At 38.7% G+C, this 23,470-nt stretch overlaps 1 protein-coding gene across 4 annotated transcripts in view; it reads left to right on the top strand.

The window, feature by feature from the left end:
• Positions 1 to 23,470, top strand: part of SOX6 (SRY-box transcription factor 6) — a 482,345-nt gene that overhangs the window by 392,018 nt on the left and 66,857 nt on the right. Inside the window, exon 15 of one of the 4 annotated variants that reach the window (XR_014585615.1) lies at positions 22,014 to 22,178. The exons of the other annotated variants lie outside the window; for them this stretch is intronic. The gene's annotated coding sequence lies outside the window, so the exon portion shown is untranslated. Of the gene's footprint in view, positions 1 to 22,013; positions 22,179 to 23,470 lie in introns of those variants that run through there. 4 annotated transcript variants of the gene reach the window in all.

The following is a 23,470-nucleotide window of genomic DNA, read 5'->3' as shown; positions in this document are numbered from 1 at the left end:
TAAATGTGTTTTTTCACTTTTTACTTGATTTGCTTTCTAAAGTGCAACGCCTTTTCTGAGCCCCACTTGTGGGGCCGACTACGCAAACCGTTTTTCCCTGTTGCTCTGGCACAGCGGAAGCATGGTGTATCGTATGCTCTGCTCTCTTCCTGACAAGCTGCCCCCAAGGAGGGCGGGATGTGGCTGTGGAGCTTGTCTCCAGCTACATCTGAGGTGAAGTGCTCAGTGCACTGAAATGATGTTGTGCTTTGTGGCTCAGCAAGATGGATCCCAGCTCTGCTCTGAATAAGCCATTTACTCTGTTACTGCACCCTCCCCCCATATTATTCATAGTTTTTTCCACTCCCAGTTATTTATTTTTCTTCCTAACCTTTTCCTATCCCCAAGCTCTCTTCCCTTCCCTGCCAGCCTTTCATTCTGTATCTGCCTCTCGCTGGCAGTACTGAGCTCCGCAGGCTCAGGACTTCTCCCTTATCCCTCCAGGCCTTTGTTTTTTCTTGTGTCCATTCTGCTTTTCCCCATTTCTCATCTTTTCCTTCTGTTATTTCCTCCCTCCACCTTTACTTGGCATGGCATGTCAAGTCGGTTTAGCTGGGAGTGTGTGCAGAACATTGGAGAAAACCAGAGGAAAGTAAGGGAAAGAATTCTCTAAATGGTTTAAAAAGGGACCTGTGTTTCCAGTACATTTGGAGAAAAAAAAAAAAAAGGCCGTGAGTACGGAAGTAAAGTATTGAGAACTCTGTTGTTCCGGTGAGCTCCTGTTCATTTTGAATCCTGTCAGCAGGGAAGCTTGCTACAATAATGAGAAATCATTAGCTGCCTTGTTTTATATCCATTGAATATGACCCAATTTTTACAGGAAAATCTGTTGGGACTTCTCCTTTCTCCGCCTTCCCCCTTGCCACAAAAAGAATTTGGAGAAGGGATGGGATACCAAATATTTAAGAAGCCATTTAAAAAGTCCTTCTTTGTTCTTTTCATCAACTCTCTCCCTGTCTTCTTGCCAGCATGTGCAGTAAGTTCCTGTCCCTGAGAGTTTGCACCAAAACCACAGTTTGAACCAGGCTGTGCATAATGGGCGTCTCTGTTAGTTCCCGCCAACTGAAGCTCCCAGCAGTAGATGGAAAATTAGACATACACCGCTGCACAATAAATCTTATTGTAATTCACCCAGCTAGCATCACCACGAACAGGCCTTGAAAAATGTGTCGTGTGTGCTTGAAATCATAGTTGTGCTCCTGCCATTAAGGAACGAAAAAAAACCCTCATAAAAAAAAAAGTTTCATTTACTTTTTTGTTATAAAATACTTTTTACTGGTGCCAGCTGGAAGGAAAATGACCCAGTTAGATCTCAAAATTATGATGTAGCTTTAAGTGCTATGTTTAGATTAACTGCCAAAATGTTAGTATAAAGTGGTAGGTGTTTGTGCTGCAGATAATAACTAATGTACTGTTGGTCAAGATAGGCCACTGTTCTGTTATTATTGTATGGATCTTATGACTAAACATTGGAGCAAGCCTAGTGGAACAACAATATTTTACTGTGCCTGGAATACTAGCTTGTCAGAGCTTAATTGGAGTGCCAAGAATCTAATGAATCAGATGGGGAAGACGTCTTTTTGTGTGTGTGTGCTTACTGCAAAGTGAACTGTATTTGTTATAGGTGTTTCCTGGTATGTATTGTCTTAAATACAGTCAGACCCCTCTGGCTGTCAAATGATTATGGTCTTCCAAAGACATTGAAAATGTGTTTTTTTTTTTTTTTTTCTCCTGATGCTTGGGAGATCGAGTTAAATGTGTTGTATATTTTAAAGGACCCAGCTTACAAGGAAAAATCAAGGTTAAAAGCACTTCAGAACTCAAGTTGTGCTGATGTGTATGACCTTTGGGCCTAGAATTAGCTATTTTTACTCTGTTGATATAAAACATTAACCTCAGTCAAATGTTTCTTGCAAGAAATGAAAACAAAACTGTGATGTTTAAATACACAATCTAGATGTACCTACACCAGTCACCATGAAAAAGTCAACATTTGCTAACAGACACCACATGGTGGATTCTGTGGTATTGCAGTTATTTTTTTTTGAATAGGAGGGGAAGTACCTGTGGGAGAAGAAACATCTGAAGTATCTTGGGTCTGCGTGAGCTCCTAACCTATATTCTGTTGTCATCAGTCTGTTCTTATTTTCCCAGCCCCTTCCACTCCCCCAGTGTGCTGTACCCCAGGCAATCACCATTAGATATTGTTCAGTAATGTTAGGTACCTGTCATCTTGCCCCTGCTCATGACTCCTGTATTACTACTGTGTAGAAAAACTCAGTAAATTATAAGTCATTATTATGACTATTACACTTTTTTTTATGTGAGGGAGAGATGAAACATTAACTGAAACAGGAAATACATCTATGTGTTTCTCAGCCTAGTTCTGCTATTCCCAACCCTGGTCTAGGACAGTTGAGAGTCAAGTATGGGACGGTTCTGCTGGACTTTCACGTGGGCCTGGATTAGTGTCCCTGAACCTGTCCTATTAGGAAAAGTTACAATGGGACTGATTTCAACTCCCTTAGAAATCCTTGGTGTGCTAGATCATGGGAATGGACTCAAGCCAGTGTTGTGAAACAATGAACAGGATGGGTGTCTGTGTGCCCTCACAGAGGGTAGACAAGGGAACAAGAAGATGAAAAATAAATTTGTGATGAAGATCTTAAGCTTGTACTTAGGAGACCTGGCTTCAGTTTCTCCCTCAGGCTTAGAGAATGGGCTTACCTGAGTAAAGTTGCCTTTTGAATGCAAGATGAGCAGAATGAACATATTTTCCATTTCATGGGTTCTTGGAGAGTCAAGTTCTTTTATAACTTTGATGCTGGGATGTTGCCACATAAATGCTATTTAAATAATAATACAGACGCTTTTGAAAATATTTTTATCAAATACTACTTACACTTAATTTGAGGCATGGTTTTGCCTTTTTCTGACTGTGCCAGTGTATGAAGAAGCTTATGCTGTGGTCAGTGTAGTGTTTGGGCTTCCTTTTGATAGCTGATAGGACTTCCACATAAAACTTTGGACTGTTTTTTGGTAGAGGGGTGTCCTGAATAACTTGTAGCTCAACTAATCCTAAGCTAAGGGATGGATATGCTTTTTCCACCTTGCCTAGAGAACAGCAGGTTTGTCAGGGAACATGCAATAGCAGTGCTGACTAGTAACTTGCTGAGAATTGCTGTTTTCGAAAGCTCTGTTTTGGAAACCATTTTAAATGAAAAGGGTATTACTAGCTGTATAACCAGGCTAAACCATATGTTCAGAAGGTGCATTAAGCTGGCACTGTTTTTCCATAATTAACTTTCGAGTGATTGTGTTGGCTGTGTAAAACCCAGTACAGAAGTTCTGCAGCTATGGTGCATGGTAGAGAGAGGTGATTGACAGGTTAATATTTATGCTATACTTCAGCTGGAGTCAATAAGATTACTTACTGTTTTAATGTCTGTGGTTTCCGGAACAGATAGGGGAATAACTGAGGATGTTTCAAACAGTTGTATGTGTCAAATAATTATATTACATTGATCTTTTTATGGTAATGTTTTTCTGAACATTCAAAATGACCAAAAATTTATGCAAAATTCTGTCTGCCAAATTCAAAGAACAGTGGGACTTTTCCCAAAGTTGTATTACTGCATATTTGGAAGGAGGATATATGAATACAGCATGGAATAAAACAAATATAAGTAAAAAAGGTTAAAACTCCTTATCTTTTTTCATAACTAATGAGATGTCTGTCCCGTGGAGTACTTATGGATATATTTTGCGTTGCTGGAGTACTGACACTATTAGAGGTAACGTCTTTTGAATTGGGAATGCTGTGGACAGTGGCATTTTGAATTCACCAAGACATTTAATGTTTATCTAATGTGTTTTCCTAATCACCCCAATGTACTATTAAATATGCTTCAAGTCTTATCGCAAGTTCTCCTGCTTAAATTCATAAAATAAAAACTTAGCATCTTAGCCTTTACTGTACCAGGAAGTGATCAGTGGAATGTTTTAGAAAGCAAGCACTGTTTAAAATAATTTGCTACTTTAATTAGTGTTCAAAAAGAAAATACTTTTAATTAAAATATAGATGCTAAAAATGACATTGCTCTTTTTCAAACCAAGGTGTTTAAAATAGTACCTTGGAAATATGAAAGTTCTTCCTACTTTGAGAGATGTGGCAGAAATATTTGCATAGGTATACAGCAATGACTGACAGGGACAATGTTACCTAAATGGCATGGGGGATTGAATGGTCAGAGTAAAATGGGGTAAGGGTATTGAGGCATTTTTCTACTACAGGGGCTTATAGCCAAAGAGGATCTAAAGCAGTCTTTAATGGACCAACATGGGACTTCTAAATACACCTTTGAACTATTTCCAGAAACATGACGGAATGTGTTTGGTTCAGAATTGCAGCCTGGCAAACTGTAATAGAAAGTATTCATCCTGAAGGTTAATCTTTGGATGTCCTGGTTTGGTGCTGAAGTCCTGACTCCCAAACTGTGAAGAACTATATCCTCCCTGTTTCCACTGACATCACCTGCCACAACTGGCTATGAATTGATGCTAGCATACTTCCATCACTATGTTGGGTTTTTGGATACATGGTTTAGATTTTTGTTCAGTCCTAACTGAGGAGTAACTTAACGGTTGAGATTTTCTCTATATTTGTTGTGTAGGAGCTTTGAGATGAAATAATTAAAATTCCATGCTGCTTGGTATTTACTTGTTTTTCTTTGTAATGAGAGTCCTTTTTAGGAATTTAAAAGATTAATTTTTGTTGTTGTTGTCACCTGCTATGTAAGTGGTAATCTCAGTACTTCATTTGTCCATCAGTTGTGGTAGTTTGATACTGTAGTTTTTCTCGGTGTTGCAGAGGTTGCCAGGCCAAAACCTTGACTATAAATAGCTCTAGGTTTGTTGAGATGGGAATGGCATCCAGTCCTGTCAAGAAACAGCTGAGCATCTGGGAGTTTGACATACATACCTATTTTTCTTTTCCTTAGCGACTGTGTGGTATTGGAAAGGCAGCATGTCGGATAAGAATGATATGAATACAGGTACCTCAGTTGGTAAGATTTATGCTCTGATAAATGCTACTATGTATTCTGTGGAACTCCACTGTAGACAACAAGCAATGTTTCCATTGACTGCAACAGTCTTAGAATCTGAACCATAAATAACACCACTGTGAACTCTTCTCATGCATTCACAGCATATAGGATGACCATGGGGAAAAAGATCACTAAGGAAATGCTGTATAGCATGATAGCTACAGAAAACTACACCTGTAACTGAATTTCTTTATAGTCTAAGGAGAAAACGTAGTAATATTCTACTGAAGGTGAATTTATTTCTTAATTACATCCAAGTTTGTCGTTATTTCTGGGCAACATAGGCATAGTAGTCCAAACCCGTTTGAACAGTCCTCAGCTTTAGGATTATTTAAAAGCAAAACTTGGTTCATATCTGAAATTGCCTCCAGATCCTAACTGCATAGAGTTAACTCATTTCTTACTCTCATGTTTAGCTTACTAGCATGTAAATTGTAAAGATAACTTACATTAATTGCTGACGTGCTTGTTATCTTCAGATATTCCCACTAATTTCTATGGAATAATGAAATCATGTTTGGGATGGCCAATGATACTATCTCAGGTGTCCTTAAAATCAATTAGTTGAAATTTGATTCGTCTATGTGCTGCCTGTGGATGAGTAAAGGAATGTGGTGGCAGTGACCAGCATGCCTGATGAGGTGCTGCTCGGTTCTGCACTGGAAGAAGCTGTCTGCTGCCTGCCTGACTGCTGTAGCTACTGGAGGTATGAAACTTTACAGCCTTAATCTGGCATTTTACAAAGCTAGGAGGGTGCTGACCAAAATGAGTGTTTTAATTGTTCTTTTACAGACTTAACAGCCTGCTTTCATCTCCTGCACTACCTTTTACTTAGACATATATTGGGGATTCCGTTGGGTCCTACCATTAGTTTCAGTTCTAGGTGATGCATGTTGTCACGAGTTGCACGCTGTGCTGATTAAGCTGCATACTTCACTAATCAAGCTGCAAAGTTAAGTAGGTGAAATTTAATACACTCTACTAATCAAGGTGCATTCTTCATTGAGCAAGCTGAATATTTTAAGTGTAGAGTTTTTATGTACTCTGGTAACTGACTTGGAGGCCTCTTTTGCCTACGTGCATGGTTAGCAAAAAGCCACCACTAGCTATTCCATTACTGACAATGGAAGGAATGTGAGCTTTCACTTTGATACTTGCTTCAGTGGAGCTTAGTGAAGAAGTAATCAAAATTAGCTCCAGTAAGCAAATGACGCTGTTTCACTTTGGTAAGTCTCATTGGATTACACTGGAACGCATTCCATTCCTACCATAGCGCTTCCTACCAATAGCAAGGGTGTGTGTATTCTGTACAACTTTTGCACCTTGATTTGCTCTGCAGATTTCTCATAGAAGTGACTGATCTTTTAAAGACCTCTGATTATGATTTGTCCTTTTTCAAATAATCTTAATTCAGTTTTAATTCTCCTAAGTTCTTCTCAGTCGCATCTCTTCAAACTAACTGACAAAGGTAGAAGAATGCTGTCTTGGTCTCTTTCTCCCTTGCCAATAACAAGCAGAATGTATTGGGAAATGCACAAAACCACAGAGGAAAAAACAGTTGCTGCAGAGAGATTGGAAGAGGCATTATTAAGCAGCGGGACGGAACACATTACACGGGGCCAGCATATCGAAGAACAGCACATTCTAACCATGTTATGGATTAATGGTAAAGTACAGTTAAGAAGACGAAAATTTTTTTAAAGAGGGTTAGGTGAAGCATACAGGTAGGAATTGAAGCTGAAGGTGAAAGAGGAAAGATTGAATAGGAAAAGCTTCAGTAATTACATGAATTTCTATGCTGCATCGGCATGTGATAATACGTTCACGTTGTCTGGCCTTGATGGTCTTCTGGGTCTGATCAATCTGTAAATTCTCCCTCTTTTTGGAAAATGGTGATGAACTCATTAGCTTGTATGGCAGGGAAGAGTTGATTCCTTGGGTCTGAGTCCAGCTGCCACCACCTCCTATGTTGTTGGCTTCACTCTGGGTTTTAACACAGGGACACCTGTGGTCAATGGTATGCAGTGGGATTGTTTGCTGAGGAAAGATTTTGGTCTGTGTGTTTCAGTAGCTTAAAAAATGGCACAAAGGAGGAATATTGGCTCTTTGAAAAAATGCCTGTGATAGCTGCTGTCCATATGGAAACATAGTGAGGAAAGTGAAATGCCTAGCCAAAAAAAGGCTTCCTGAATTTAAAAGGTTAAAAAAAAAAAAAAAAGGAACTGAGGTTGGTGTGAAAACAGACTTTCTTGCAGGGAACTTCAGTGCAGAGTGCTACAGAAAATAACCAGTTTTAACAGAAAGGTTGGGTGCTTGAATTTCCATTCTTTGGAAATGTCTTGCTTTGTGCAGTCTGCATGGAGTGCAGCCCACTCAGCTTTAATTCACCAGCATGTTTTTTATCACTGTGTTAGTGCCTGCTATTTTTGACTTGTATCCTTTGAATCTGACCACTGATGTAGTTTAATCTTAAAGCCATCAGTGATTGAGTGAGTTGGTGTTTTTTTTTCTGTTTACTCTTTGTGGAGCAATAAGGACTGTCACAAGGGGTATAGGACTGTCATACTCTGGCTTAGAATGATTACTGTACATTATCTTCTTGTCACCTTTTATTTAGGCTTTATCCTCTTGGAGTGCATGGGGAGAGAAATGAAGGATATGTGCTTGTAAGGGTATAACCCCAGCTTCTAAATTGTTAATGTCTGTCAGGCTGCTGGTTTTCCAAGCTATCAACATACTACTTTACATATAGAGAAAAGACTCTGGCTCTTCTGTTAACTTGAATTATCAAGACGTCCTCCAGCTTTACAGTGATTCTGTAAAAAGCTGTTTTACACTTAGAACAAACAAATAACATAAATCATTAAAACTAAACTGGAATTCTCAATAATAAACAGTGTAGTACAGAGCAGTGACTGTGGTGTATTTTTTGGCTTTGTTCACCAACTGATTTGTCTAAAGTAGGATTCCACATTAGTGAGAAATAATCAGTTCTAGTATAACTTTAAATTTTTGTTTGGTGAGCAATGCCAAATGCAATGTGCCACCAGCTCTGTATATCAGGGATTTTTTGTTGGTATGTATAGCATAGGTGTACACAGTAGGGAATCTGATCCAAAACTGAGTTCTTGGATATTCAGCAACTATTGTTACAAGTGACCAATTGCATAGGAAAACTAGATGTATTGAACTTGCTGAGTCTTGCTATTTCTCTTTTGATGTAGGAATTTGTTGTGCGGAGTTTTTTGTTTATAAGGCCCAAAATGCCTGTGGGAATTTTTCCTTGAAAGTTATTGAAGGTAAATTTAGATTCTTAGGATGCTTCACACACAAACTGCAAGGGATGAAAATGTCCATTACGTACCACACAGTGTCAGTGTAAATCCTTGAAGAATAAGTAAACTTTGCAAGATGTAAATTCCACTCAGTAGTGTGCAAGCTGATTACGGCTCAACATTTACATAGGCTCTTTAATTAAGAGTAAAGGTCAATAGGTTAAATAAGTAACTTAATCAGAGAATTATGCAGAAGTGCCACAAATCAAACACATTATACGGCTCTTGAGATCGATATGGTATGCAAATCGATCAGTAAAGTATATGCTGTATGACTTCAAGTACTGAAACATGCAGCATGATTTTGCAAACACAATAGTTAATAGAGTTTGTATCAGTTGACAGCCCAGCAAATTTTTTTGTAATCTTTTTAATCAGTTTTCCTTTGTCATACGTAGTGTTTGATTCCCAGGTAGGTGTTTTAACTTACCTTGAGTGCTGTGCAAAGCTGATGTTTGGGTAAGGAAGTAAAGGAGGGGGTTAAAAGCATGCATGTTGTATAGTTGCCAAAGTTGTGTAAGGGGCAAGGAAAGACAACAAGTCTTCTTTAATAAATTAGGGTGTAGGCCCTCCAGACTATCAAAGGAGCAGGGTCCAGATTCTCTTCTCTGTGGTGGTTTGCTTGGTACTGGGGAAGAGAAGGAGTCTGTTTTTATGGTTCCTACATTCTCATAGTCCATCTGTGCCAACTCTGACCGCTCCATAGGATAGAGGACTGCTGTCTCTTATGAGAGCTGAGGTGAGCCAAAGGGCGGTATGTTCCAACCACAAGCCTTCCCTGTCCCTGTTTGTTTGACAGGGCATGAGTGGTTAGGACCAGATGTTCAGCATGTGGGGGTGAATATAATTCCTGGCACCTCAGTGGACCTCTCCCTGGATCCAGCCACCTTCCTTTTCTTTGAGGCTTGCTTTGCTATTTGTTGGAGTCTTATTGTTCTGCCTCTGTTCCCAAATAGGTGACTGCTGTGAGAGCTCAAACCACTGTTATTATTGATGACATGGTGCAGGAGGAGGATGGTGCAACAGTTTTGAGGGTTGTCGGAGTTCAGAAGAAACTACGCTGTTCTGAAAGCCTCTTAAAGATTGGAATGCATTCCAGATATTTGTAAGCGCTAGCTTTTTCAACTTGTGGGAATAATTTTTATTATCTGATAGGATGCAATAGATTATTAGTGCATACCAGTACATTATCAAGTCAGAAAGGCATTGAGATCAAAAGCTCTGCACCTCTTCAGATCAACAGGAGATGCAGGGATTCAGCAATTATGGAAGAAAAAACAGGCATGGAATAATTTGCCTGTCTTCACAGCAAATACGAAAATGCAGCTTGCATTAGGTCGAACTGTGTTTACACGGTGTTGCTTTTTGACCTCTTGTACATAGTTTCTGAAAGTAGGCACAGTTGTTACAGGAGTAAGGCAGATGGAAATCCCCCCCCCATAATCACAGTGTGATGGGCTACTTGGCAAAAAAGCTAGGATTTCCTGTCCATAAGCACAAATGCAAAAGTCACTGGTACTTAGCAGTGGAAGTGACTCCATAGTTAGGGCCAAGTGGTATTCTATTGTGCCTCTCTTTTTTTCCCCTCTTCTACAAAAGTAGTGAAAAAGAAAAAGCTATGGCTGAATGTATTCCAAATGGCTGCAGTGTTGCAAAGGCCCATCATATGAGTGGCCAACTTGGTAATGCATTATTACTGAGGAAGAATATTGGAGGAATTTTTTTGTTTTCCCAGATTTATGGAAATGATATGTCTGTTTGTCTTTCTGTCATTTTGTCTGTTTCTGTTCTTTCAGTGCTATTTTTGTTTCCAGATGGTGATTACTATGTAGCTACTGTTTATTCTCTATTTTGTTTAACTTTATGTAGTTTGACCAGTCAGAATATTTTCTCTATTTTGGCAGGTTCACACTTAGTTTTTTTTCTAGAAATATGATCTTAAATTTATTTTTAGTTGTAGGATACTGTGTATGGCTTTACATTAAGATTTCTGCTTAGTAAGTAACTCTGCTATCCTACTGTACTGCTACTATTGTTGTTTTTGCTGTGGGGTAAGGCTGTATCATTACAGAACTTCTAGTGTGTTTTCATATATCCCAGCCTCTGCGTTTTGAACAAAACCTTCTCATTTTTTATGCGAAGATTCAGAATTCCAGCACACATCTCTGCTTGGAATCATCTTCTGCAACAGTGGGTGGCTTCAATATGTAGGAGTTTGCAAATGCTTATTAGACCTCAACAACTATACTATGGTTTGTTAGGAGTGTCTACAAACACCACTCATGATCTAGCCTTGTTACCTTGGGTGTTTCCTATTTACCTGATTTAAAAAAAAAAAAAAGTAAAAAATAAGAAGTCAGGACAGTTTTTATTTTTTTTACTCGATCAGAAAGAAGAGAGTAAAAAAAGTAAGGATGAAGGGGGGGGGAGGGGGAATGGACAGTTCCAAATTACACATGGAAATGAAGCCTTAAGAAATTAATAGAATAGGCTATGTTCAATATATATCCCATGTTCTAGCTAAAATGGATTTTAACTGAAGGGGGGGAGGGCAAAAAAAAAATCCACAAAAACCTCAAGTACCTATAGCTGTGAAACCAGTGCAGCACTGAATTTGGTTTGCTAAGCCATGGCTGGAATAATGGCTGAATGCTTTCATCCTGGCCTATTGTATGTATTCTTGGTGCATTTTTGTCAACATTCAAACTGTTTCGTGTGTATGTGTGAACTGCAATTGCACCTTTGCAGCCATTGTAAACATAGTGTTGTTTCATGAAGTATTGTGAAGAACTTGGGTGGGCAAAACAGGCTCTACCATCAGCTGCTACTCCCTCACTTATTGCTCTTCTGAAATTCTCATCATTTCTGGAGGCAAGAAGTGAAGAATTCTTTTATCCTTGCCATATCTCTCCCTTTTTACTTTGTCTGTGAATATCTCAAAATGAGATCTGAATGTGAATCCTAGAAAGGATAAAGTGGTAGGAAGAAATTCATCTGAATATATTTAGAGGCTCGTGATTTCCAGTTCAATCTCAGAGTCTGATAATGGTCTACCTTAAGATTTCTAAATGTTCATGTTTGGCAGTGCTAGAGTCTACTGATAATATGTTAAAAAATGTTCCTCCCCGGTCTAGCTACCTGCATATTAAGACACTGGCAAAATGTCTGAGATCATATCTAAGAGTGCACTCTTGTGACTTGCTACCCAGTCTTGCTTCACTCAAAGCTGGGGGTGTGTTCTTCACATGTCTTCTAGCAGATCTGTTCATAAAGACATTATGATTTTCAAGATTAAAACAGAACTCAGAAGTAGGTAGTTTTATCAAGTTTTCTGTTTTGTTGCTTACATTTGGTAGAGTTCAAGTAGTGTTTGGAATTGGCTGGAATGACATATATATATGTATAGTAATGGACTTAATCCAAACGTACCCATAGGAGTCACATTCAGAAATCTTCTCCTTCCTCCTCTTCATATAAAAGCTTCTTGGTAAATTCTTGTTTACTATATTTTGGTCATATACGTGTTGCCTGACTATTGCCTTGGCTAGTTAAGAGGGATGAGGGAGGAGACCACCACTTGGACATCTTAGCTTATGATGTTTGTTGCTCTGAGGACCCCAGGAATTGACTAATGGAGGAGCAAACTATCCAGGGTTCCTTCTCTTTGCATGTGCACATGGTTGTACAGCTAGTGAGTTTGCACCTGTGGTGTTTTATTCACATACAATACTTTCATTCTTCAACCCTATTTATCCACTTCAGTTTCTCTACTTGGTTCTTAACATGTGAATATTTTTGTTTATTGCATAGCCACATTTTAAAGTTATAATATTCTGGCTTTGCTGGAGGTACCATAGAATTAATTACTTTGGCTTTCATTATTAATAGAAGGTAGAATCAATAAGTCTCTCTGGCATTCAGTCTACATAAAATTTTATTAGAAAGGGCTGTCTGGAAGGAGCTGCCTCTTTGAGCTGAAAATGTTCTATTTAAAAGGTTGTAGTGGGACAGTAAGTAAAACTAATATTTTAATGTGACATCTATATTGTTTAACCAGTGTAACTCATGTTTCTGTTACTAATATAAATTCTAAGTCCAGCAGAAGAACACAAGTGTGTTGCATTATGTAAATGATGTATAGGGTACATATTGTCAAGAAAAAAATGAAATGGATATTGAGTTGCTAGCCCCAAGGCAAGGATTACCAGCTGTCCTTCAGTTCCATAAAGTAGTCACTAACAGGAGCAGTTTCTATGATTCTCAGCACTACTATCACTTAACTCTTCCAGTGTATGAATCCTTTATTGAATAGAAATGAAAATATTAAGTCAATGTTTCAAAGCCTTTTTTTCTTTTTAAAAATAAAATGAGAGTACTTGTGTAAGTCTGTGGGTTTTTTTTGTTTTATGGTTATTAAACTAATACACTGTAGGCTATTTAGTTACATTAGTAACTGAAAAATGCAATAGGAACATGAACGTGTTATCGCAGCTGATCTGTAATACTTCAGGTGTGTAAGATACTGTGTATCTCATTATTATTTAGCCCCCTGAGGTATACTGAGGTCTTCACAGAAGACACAATCGTTGATAAATAGCAAGTGATAATCATCTCAAGCTCTGGTCCCGCAATTTGCTATAGGAGCAGTACTTCCATCTGTGCTGAGCCTTATCTGCTTCAAGGTTTCAGTCATATAAAGAGCTCTCTGCAGGAGGATGACTGGATTCAATAGTTCGTTGTTCTCAGATAGATCCCTATCTTGGTAGAGCTTCTTCCGCACCCAGGGCCTGTGACCGAGCCACAACACAACTGGCAAACATTGTTCTGTAAAGGGATGTGGGAGTTTCTGCAGGGAGGTGGGCACAGGCACATTCTAGTAGTTGCTGTTTGTGCATACTCCCTCTCTGCAACAGAGGAGTATTTTGTCACAATAAGCTTGAGTTCCATTTTTTGAAGAAATACTGTGGACTGTGTTTAATGAGGACCCATGTAATCAGGACACCTGTGTTCCCAGTATGTTGCCCAGGGAACCAATTTAGCCTAATGACAGTGAATGACATTTACCGCTGCTTAAACTACTGCTTAATTTAAACAATAGTGCATTAGCAATATTTAACTTAATGGGGATGTATTGGGTTTATGCCAGTGGGTTAAGTAATGTTTAACTAGGTGTTAAATAGGTAATAATAGAATAATACTTTGACTTGCATAGTGCCAATACATAGTACCTGAGAATCTGTAAGCAGTAAGGTATTGTATCTTACACTGTCCCTTTTGAAAGGGGGAGTAGTTTTCTGCATTTTCCAGAGGCACAGAAAAGTTAAATCTGTTCAGTTTGTCCTCAGGTTAACATCTAGACCGCGATATATTGATACTACCTGTGGGTGCAGTTGTGAGTACAGTATACCTGTTTCTCCATAGCCTGTGCCTGACATAAATTTTTGCCCCCTTACTTAAATATTGTATCTCGCTTCACTGTGTTAGTTGGATGACAATCCTCCCTCTTTCAATTGAAAAAAGATGTGAAAGAAAAGCTCCTGAAGATGGTATAAATATACAACATGGCTCTGTTCTCCACAAGCAGTGAGATCCAGCTGAAAATTTTCAAACGTTTGTATAACATGCTATAATGAAGAGTTATTGGACATTATTTATGTTCAAACATAAGGAGAATACAGAGTCCCATGGCAGCAGGCTCCAGGTTGATATGGGAAGCGTGTTTAGAAGTTAGAGATGACTTATCATTATTTCCCCATTGTGATCCCCAGATATAACTGTACCACATACGTCATCGTGAAAATTATCTAGTATAACAAGAAGCTGAAATAACAATATTCACATCTAGATACCTGCAAAATTCTAGACTCTTTTATGCTGGAGACTTGGATTTGTCAAAGATGTGTGGTGATCTGTCTGTAATTCCTGCTGTAAGCTTCTCTGCATGTGTGGTTTAATTGCGTGTATACCAAGGATTCAAGGCCCAGCTCTAACAGCATAGCTATTTAATATGGACTGTGGTTGCTGAAGAAGACCTGTGATAAAAGTCTGTACTGACATAAGGTTAAAAAATCACAGGCAGATACAGGATCCTTGTGAGAAGTTTGTAAGTAGTTTAAGTGTTCCAGAGGATAAAAAGCCAGCAAGGAAACGTGTAGGGTCCTCATGGGAAAAGAAGGGGAGGCTGGCCAGGGGCTTGTTGGGAAAAGCTGGGCAGAGCCTGGGTTGGTGGGGCTGGCAGAAGCTGGCACCACAGCTGTGCTGAGGACAACTTGCAGGAGCTGGGGAGGCAGATCCTTGCCAGTAAAGACTCTGCAGCCGCCTTACTCGGGTGGTGAGCAGCAATGCTTGCTTACCTTCATAGCTGTTAAATTCTAGCTATGTTTGGCGCATGTTAACCAACAAATAATCGCACTGTATTTCTCAGTTACATAGACTCTGCTTGCAGAGCCTCTTCATGCCTGGTTAACAGTGCTCGAACAAGTGATACTGGCTTCAAAACATCCATTAGACACATTCAATTCAAACCTAGTTTATCTAGGCAGGGCTATCCTAGCTGTGTAAAAACTTTTACGTGAACATGAGCATTTGTGCGAAGATGATTTAAGTTCCAGTCTTATTTTACTCAGATTGACTCTTCAGTGCCTCTATAAATGTTACTGTTATCAGATTACTATGTCAGTACAGTAATTCAATGGAATTAGGGATCTCCCAGTACTGTTACTCTTTCTTTTCTTTCTACTGATATTAATCCAATGGTCTTTGAAGCTAGTATCCTGCTGAAATGATGATCAGAAGTGATTTGGATTCTGCATCTTCTGTATAATTGTGATATGAATGACACATAATACGGTAAATATGCCATGCTTGTACATATATTTATACCATATATAAAAGCAAATGCACAACTACAGAAATGCAAATTAAAATATATATATGTACTTAAAATTTTATGTTTTCACCAAGAATATGTATGTGCTAAACTTTTGCAATGTTGAAATATAGCCAACCAGAAATATTTTAGCAACTGTTCTATATCTGGATATTTTGCTTTCTAAAAGATTAATTATCAGGTTATGCTCTGCCTTAATTTTGGGTAACAGGCTGCTTGACTGTTAGTAGTCTGGCTGGAATTTTACTGCTGGAATTTTGTAGCATTTCAAATGGAGATAGTCTCTGCAGGTATTTGCAGTGAAACAGGATTTGGACTAATAGCATCTCTCATTTAATAATTACTATGAAAAATAAGGAATCTTCCAAAGTCTTTGCAATGAAGGTATTTATTGTGGTGTAGGAGCCGCTAAGAGAAATGTATTGTGTTAAGAGGAAAGCTTTTGAGAGACGAGAAATGGAATTATGTACCTTCAGTAGAAGCCAAGTGTTCCCGAAAACGTAGCCTTACTATATTTGTCGTGTTTTAATGTGTCATCCCCCCATGATAACATGTGAGAATGGGAGGAGTTGTATCATTTGTTTCATGCTGATTTTTAGATTGTTTTGCTTTTTTTTTGTCGTCTCCATAAATAGTCTATACAGGTAGTCATAATTTACAAATGGTGGCTCCTTGTGTCAGCTAAAGTGTGTTTTGTTGCACTTTAAAGAGTAAATTAATTAGGCATTTTGTCAAGCTTAGTTGTTCTCTTCTACAAAAAAAAAAAAGAGCCTTGGGGTGGTGGCAGGCAGTGTTTAGTCTCGGTGAAAGGACTGACTTTTCCTGGGCAAGAATCCCCTTGTCTTCAGTGAGGGTAACATAAATCTCCAGACTTTGAAAATGTATTTACATTACATCAAGACATCAAGTTCTGTCTCTGCCCAAGCAAACAGGGTCTGTATAGGGAAACCTGTAGAAACTCAGCAGAAAAAGAATTCATCCTTCTGAAAGCCTGTCAGACAATAGCTGCTTCAACAATTTATGATCTGGGGTAGCATGCTCTTTAAATGAGAGGATAACAGTTGGAACCATAGCTCTTGCAGTGATGGATCCAAGCCCATTCTCTGTGGCTTCTGTCAAATCAATTCACTGGAATTCACCAGCGGCTGGCAGAGAGTCCGTGTTCTTTCACTGGAGGCAGAGTAGGAGCTTGTTGCTGTGATGCTTATACATGACTTATAGACAAGTTTGGGCAAGAACAGTTACTGCACCTAAACATGACTGGTTCGAATACAGGAGTAGGTTTTAATCTGCATGGAACGTGAAGTTTATTAATGCCTATTTGTCATAAACGTACCTAAAGTAAAGGTCAGTTAAGGCCAACTGGGTTGGATTTTTGGTAATTGAACAGGGTATGAAGACACCAGTAACACCTTTTGACTAAAGTGATGCAGCTACCTCTGAAGGAAAGCAGGCTGTGTTATGGTCCTGACTGAACTTGATATGAGCATCCGTAGCCTGCTTTTCTGTAGATATACACACACAATGTTTAATATATATTGATATATATACATATATAGTATGCTTTATATATATCATGTTTAATATGACTCAAATATATATTAATACTGATATACATGACATTTGTATAAAAATATAATGCATAAATATGCATATGTACAGAAAGACGAACAAAAAGATATATGTACTTAAAATTGTTTTCACCAAGAGTGTAAGCACATTATCCTCGTGCAATGTTAAAAATGTGTGTATATATAAATATAACACAAAATATATATAATGTAAATATTTATGAACAATTGACAGGTCAACTTTTTTGTATTTATTCACGAAAATCTTTACAACCAAAATTTTTGTTTACAAACAAAATAGGAAATCTTTGAGGATTCCTTTCTACTTAAATAACTCAAAGCAGCTTTGTTGAAAGCAATAACTCTAGCCACATTAGCCAACTTATTCACAGTCTGCATGAGTGTATGTAATGGTACTGAATGTAGTTATTCCCGCCCTTAAAAGGGTTTCTGGGTTTGACCAGAAATAGCACATCTTATCGTTCTCCAAAAGTTGCATTAATTTTCCAATTTAAGGCTGGCATATGAGAAGTTTGTTGGGCAGGTAAGTTTGCTATGTCAAATTATACATCAGAGCTCAATGAGGTTAAGGGAGTGTGGAACCGGTCACCACACTACTGACAGATAAGACAGGTACACTTATGATTTCATAAAACCTTTCAAAACCTACCTTTTGCTTTTGGATGAAAAGGCTGGATAGGGTGCTGTGGGTGACCTGGTTAACTGATAGTATTTTTGTAGAGGGTTTTAGATCTTTTGTATTTTCTTTTCATAGTATTTAATGTGAAAACTATTTGCATGTGGTGAAAGAATGAAAGACCCTTCGTATTACGTTATATTGTTTAATAAGCCATAGCTTGTTTATGACTTAGGAGAATGTGGACTCTACTAAAATCAACAACAAGACTTCCACTGCCAGTACAGGACTTTGTGTTGAGGCCTTTGTACTATCTTATAATAGGAAGAGGAGTTGGCAAGTATTAACCTGTAATTGTAGAGAATATGTATAGGTCCACATAGGAGAGCTGTAAGACAGGGTCAGGGTTTGTGCTAATAACAGGAGCCAAGCAGAAAGGAGCTGAGTGGAGAGGAGAACACAGACATAGCTAAGCAATGGGATCCTGTTCTTTTATCCTTCTTGAAGCAAAGAGTCAAGGAAGAAAAGACAAAAATGAATAAGAGGCTGCTGTTTGCTCTGCTTATGCTACGTATATTTGTAAACATGCCTGGTAATATCCTGGATCTTAACAGGGAGAAGGAAGGCTGTTGTCCTGTCTCGGCTTAGTGAGGTATTAGGAAATGCCTTCTTCCTGGCATAACTTCTTTCCTGGTATCTTATACTAGCATGCATTTTTTCAAACAATTTATAGGCTGTTTAAGACAGCAGGTGAAACACTCTTCTTATTTACAATGACAGTGCATAGAGATTTCTTCTGCTGTCATGTGCCACAGATAACTCCTGGTCTTCTACATATATTTCTGGAGTTCATTCAGCCCTGAATCTGTAGACACAGAAACAGTGCTTGCTGCCTATGTTTTGCAGTAACTTCTACAGCATCACAGCTTCCTTTGAAAAATAAAATAAATTCATTAGGATTTCTTTCTGCTTAACTTTTTAATGTTTACCATAAATACTGAAATCAGAAACACACCCCTTTAAGGAAATATTTCTTAATTTGTGATTAAAAATCCAGGTAATTCCTGTTGGTTTCAAGCATACCTAATTGAAGATAACTTTAAGGAACAAAATTTCAATGAACATTTAAATCTAAAATCACTCTAAGCCTGTGAGCAGAATCCCTCCCTCCCCATCCCCCTGGAATGCCTGAAAAGAGCAGTCATGTTCTGGGTCTTCATGCCAGAACAGTATTCAGTTTCCAGGGTCAGTTTGGTCTAGGACGGGCTGGCCCTGTTTGTTGCATCTGGTCTGCTTTGGGGGCCCCATGGGGCTTTCATCAATCTTTTGCTCCTTTTTGCTCACTTTTTTGCCATCATGATCTTGCCATTCACTCTTTATCTATTCCCTTTGCTTTTCTGTACTAGCTCTCTCCCCTTTGTCTTGCTTTTAAATTTCTTAATTGTGTAGGGTTTTTTTATTTTTATATTTTGATAGTGGCATCCTTTTTTGCTTTAACTCAATAACAATTGGACAGTTACTTTCAGTGTGTGTGGGGAAGATCCTGATGAAAACTTTAAATGAAAAAATACAGTAAAACAAAATGCAAACTTAAATAAAACACTGAAATGCTCTACAAAGGAGCCAGAAGAGTCTCAGTTGTCTCAGTGAAGTGACCACTGTAACAGTGACATCTGGGATCTGGTTTCAGGTTCTTACAAGTATCATTACATGGTGTCTGTGATTTTGTGAACACCAACCCAGTTTTGTGGCTTGTCTTGAGAGAAGCTTGCTCTGGGCCTTAGTAGGTTCCTTTTTGCTAACTATGTTTCAACGTTTAGCATATGTGGCTATTTATATCTATCGTAGGTACACATGAGAGTTCTGCATACCTGGGAAGATGCTCAGCTCCTCTTCCTGTTCTAGCATGAGCAGACAAGGAATCTTACCACACAGCAGGGCAGAGTCCCTTCTGCCTGGTCTATAGCTGGTGAGAGCGGATCAACCTGAATGTACACCTAAAATAGTTGACAATCTGAATCAACAGCAGTTTTCACAGCCACTGTGTTTTCAATTTTCAAAGAGGGAACAATAATATTTAACAAAATAAATAAAACACCGTATTTTTGGTGTGAGGATGTGGAAGAATATAATGAAAACTCCCAACCCCCATCTGGAAGTTCATGGGCACAAAGGTAGTCAAAGGAGAAGGAAACAAAGGAGGAAAGTGAGTTTGAAATGCCTTTGGTACCATAGCCTTTGAATAAAAATCTCTCAGACCAAAGGAAAAATGTGTCAGTTGTTAGGGTTTATTTCAGTTGTTTTCCTTCTCTGCTCCATTTGGCTCCAACCTCCTAAGAGGAATACAGGCGGATGTCTCCACCTGTACCACGTCTTTTTTTCCGCTTGCCAGGGCAGACTTCTTGGATTGTTCTGCTAAATATTTTTGCAAAAATAACTGTTTTGGGGATGATAAAGGACATAGTCTTGCTAGGTTCATTTTTGTCCACTCCTTTCCTCACACTTTATTTTTAGGAAGTCTTGGAAGGGATGCATGACAATGGAGATAAATAAACATTTCAAACACAGGCCTGATCCAATTTTTTTCTGAAGTCGGTGAAGTTCTTTCCATCCCCGCCAGTGGGTTTTGGACTGAGATGAAGAGGAGGAAAGAAAATTAATTCAACTGTTTTTTTTTTTAAACACCAAGCATATCTGTTTTAATGTAAATCAGATATTTTCCTGATAGGTTTGGGGGCTTGGAGGGGTGTATGAGCACAGGGGACTAATCCAACTAACATACGAAGATTGCCTCATCTACAAATAAACCCTGACAGAAGAGAGGAAAAAATAATGGACAGTAGGAAGAGGGATGAAGATGAATATATGGTATAAGGAAAAATCATTTGCTTCATGAAAAGCTGAACTTAAGGGAACTTACAGCTGGTATTCATAGTGGAGAATTTTTTGGTTAACAAGATTGACGTTTTAATAAACTGATCTTAATTAACAGTACTTTGAAATTCTGAGTTGTACGCACCCTATCTCAAAACACTAGAACCAGTGGCTTTTTAAATAATTTGCTGCTTGTGGGTGATCTCTTTTTGAAACAAACCCAGACCCTCCAGCCACAATTTATTTTTTATTTCAAAAATGGTTTTTACTAGCAAATTTTGCTTTGGTTCAAGAGAATTATAAATCATTATTACACAGCCAGACACTTCAAACATTTTGTAAGAGCTTTGTGCCCAATGAAGCATCAAAGGCAGTGCTGAAATTCATGATTACAGCATGGGTGCACGTCCATTCATTAATACATTAAAGTTCGGGACTCTAATGTTATTAATAGGATTTCCGGATTGTCATGCATTTCTCCCTTAGAAAAGGTGGCTCTTCCTGCCAGACAAAGCAAAAGGATGGTTATTTAATAAAGCCAATTTATAGAAACTTTTTTGGTAGGCATTTTAGGGCTGTAGAACTTAGAATGAGATTTCTTGGGGGCTTTTCTGCTGTTATTTATTCACCAAAGACAGGCTTATTTTTTGTTTCCCTTCCTTCTCCCACACTGTATTTGTCGTCTTCTCTCTTTTCCTATGCAGATTACAGGCAATTATCAATAGATATTTTTTCTGACCTCCTTCATTTCTGATGCTAAATTGTACTCAGGGATCATAAATCTTTGTCTGTCACTCTAATAAGCTCTGAAGAATGGGGAGATGTAATATGGAACAATATACTTTTCAATGTACTTCAAACATAAGATAGCTCTTAAAGGCTCTGCTGTATTCAGATCTCTTGTATTAAACACCGCACAAATCCATAGTAAGAGATAGCTCCTGTCCTTCAGCATTTACAACCTATGTAAATGAGACAAAGAACAGAATAAATGAACTGCTGCCCATTTTTTACAGCTGGGGACCTAAGACTCAGAAAGATTAAGTGATTTGTTTAAATTGTGCATCAAGTCTGTGCCAGAACTGAGAAATGACTCTCTCCTGAGATCCCACCTACTTATTTCTTTTCAAAATAAATGTCAATAAGTGTGAAAAGTAAGAACTGATGTGCCCCAAAATAAACGTGCTATTACCCAGTTTTGAGTTTTGTGAAATTCCTGGCTAGCTTCTTGTTGGAGTTTTCAGTGGTTTGCGGGATTTGAGTCTATACAATAGTAGATGTGTTAGTTTTGTACCAACACAAAACTGTTGTTATCAATGGCTTTCCTGGGGATCTGGGAAGGGTTTTGTAAGTTAGGAGGCGCTATCTCATCAGAGCTCAGTGTTATCCTTTTGCAGTACTGCTTAATAGGCGCGGGTATTTTTCAAAACTAACTTCTCCCTGGAAGCAAGAGCTTCCCTGTGCTTAAAGAGAGGATGTTTCTTTTAAGTTTCAGTTAATTACCTTCTTTTATCTTCTTTTCCTTTTTGCTTTTGACTAACGTCCAAAACGTATTTCCAGGTCTGTTCCTTTCCTGGCCGTCCTGTTGCATAACTACTTCTATCTCCATGGAAAGAGAACTTCAACCAAAAGTTCAAACCTCAGTAGCTGCTGCAGCTTTGTCCTTTATAAGGAGCAAACATTGTACATATAGCTTCCTTTTTTTTTCCAAACTACTTAATAGCTGTGCAAGTAGGAGAGAGAAAGGATGGTGCAGAAGGTCAACCAGCTTTCTGAATTAGGTGTGTCCATTGTGATCTTCTGCTTACCCTCCTTACTGTGGGGGTGTTACCTACTGTGGGCCCAGAAGCTGTACATCTGTGTGAGTGGAGCCCTCGTTCTGTGCCCTGCTGAGGGGCTGCTCCTTGGGAGAGTGGGCATCCCAGCTAAGGCAACCCACTGTGCTAACATGGCTGCCTGACTGCCGGGCAACTCAGACTTTAGGAAAAAAATCTTAGGTCAAATGCATTTGTGCTGGAGGCCTATTAGACCACCAGAATGCTGAACCTGGAACTTCTGAACTGCGGTCAGTCCCTTAGGAGCATTGCAATCCTCCTGCAGGAGAAAAGGCAGTGGCTGGGAAGAGCTGTGACCAGAAATTAGTGTGTCAGAACAAATGCTCAGTGTGATCGACAACTTGGAGGTGGAAAGCTTTGGCAGATACAAGGTCGGTTGAAGTTGGTTGGTTGAGTCACCATCCCTGGAGGTCTTTAAAAGACGTTTAGATGTAGCCCTTAGTGATATGGTTTAGTGGAGGACTTGTTAGTGTTAGGACAGAGGTTGGACTAGATGATCTTGGAGGTCTCTTCCAACCTAGATGATTCTGTGATTGTTTTAGCAAGGAGAGAACTCAGGGGATTATGTTTAATAGTGGGTCGTTTCTCTTTTTAAGCATATTTTTCACGTGTATATATAGAGCTGCTTGTTAAGGTAATGAGAGAGGTGGCTTGAAATGTTTGCTGTATTCCTGACACCCTTTTCCTCTCTTGTAGAGGCAGCAGAAGGGGCACTATTTAGACCTCTGTGCTCTATTTCTGAGGCAGTTGCCTGCAAATTAGGGAAAAGCCTGTTGCAAAACTATTGCTTAGTAATTCCTGAACATGTGCTTTATGCTAACTGAAACATGAAATGAGTTCTAATACTCTTCAAGTTCTACAGGAGGCTTGAAATTTACTTGCAGGGTAAGAGGCTTTGATCCACACATTTTCATAAGTATTCATAAAGAGGCAGAATTAGAAGTGTCCCTTTATTCCGTTTTTCATGTATGCTGGTTTTAAAATACACTTGAAGCTGTGGAATTGATTGAACTTTCATTGAAGCTTCTTTCCAGAGATGGGCTAGACTAAAATGCAGGGTATTGTAGGAAGCAAAAATATCCCACAGAATGCTATACCCCTCCAATCTCAGCTGGAGCAAACCTAATGGGGGATGTTGAGTTTTAGACTCCATAGTTGCTTTCTTAAACTGCCTAGATAAGT

Source organism: Anser anser, assembly GCF_964211835.1.
Source record: "Anser anser genome assembly, chromosome: 5".
NCBI classification, from domain to species: Eukaryota; Metazoa; Chordata; class Aves; order Anseriformes; family Anatidae; genus Anser; species Anser anser.
This window is presented reverse-complemented; position numbering and strand designations above follow the sequence as displayed.